A 951-nucleotide genomic window follows, 5' to 3' on the forward strand; every position below is an offset into this window, starting at 1 on the left:
TAACGCTAACGCCTAACCCTAATTCTAAACCCTAACCCTAACCCTAACCCTAAATCCTAAGCCTAACCCTAAAACATAAACGCCTTAAACCATAACCCTCAACTTATGATATTTGATTATAATATTATGATTTAATTTGAACCAAATACTGTGGCAATAGCCGATAGGGCCACAGGGGTAGCCCGACCAACGGCGTGCGACGGATTGTCCTATACAGCCTGACACCCCTTTCCATACAAAAAAACCTACACCTTCTGCAGATTCTAGATGAATAACTCTGTATATCTGCAAATAAAACTATTCCATATCCACCTTTGACTTGCCCTTGAATTAAAATATGAACGTTAAATCACAGTTGTCCTGCTTCATAAACTAAATGTATCTCTTAATTACGTATATATCTGCTATTCTCACGAGCATATCAAACTTTCAAAATCAGCTTTAACCGCCATGTTTAGCAAGCACGGAAAAACCCGAAATGGAATAGGACTCGGCTAGAAAATACTACAGAAATAGTAAACGAGGCTCTCCAAGGGCGAATTACCACAAAGAAGTGAAACGATGTTCAGGTGGAAATGGTCTGGGCAATTTGTAAAAAAGGCGTTAGATGACATGTTCTCGGATTGTAGGGGTGCGTTTACCATGACTGACCTGCAGGATAGTTTAATTTCCTTTGTTTCGGAGTCCATGGCGGATTTTTAGTCCCCCCACAGTCGGGAATGGATAGGCAAGAACATGGTGGGCAAGATTCATAAATGGGGTGCATTCGTCTCAAAAAGTTGCTGTAACCCGTAAGTACCCATGACAAGCGCATTCGTAGCGCAACGGTGGATTGGTGTACAAAGAGTGGACGTTTATGATTCATGTTGGTATATCACATGTGTGGTGTCTTTGGCGAGTACTTGGAATGATAAAGCAACTGAGCGTGGGAGAGGGGCTGCAGCCTGTGTT

Source organism: Priapulus caudatus, unplaced genomic scaffold (assembly GCF_000485595.1).
Source record: "Priapulus caudatus unplaced genomic scaffold, Priapulus_caudatus-5.0.1 Scaffold685, whole genome shotgun sequence".
Lineage (NCBI taxonomy): Eukaryota > Metazoa > Priapulida > Priapulimorpha > Priapulimorphida > Priapulidae > Priapulus > Priapulus caudatus.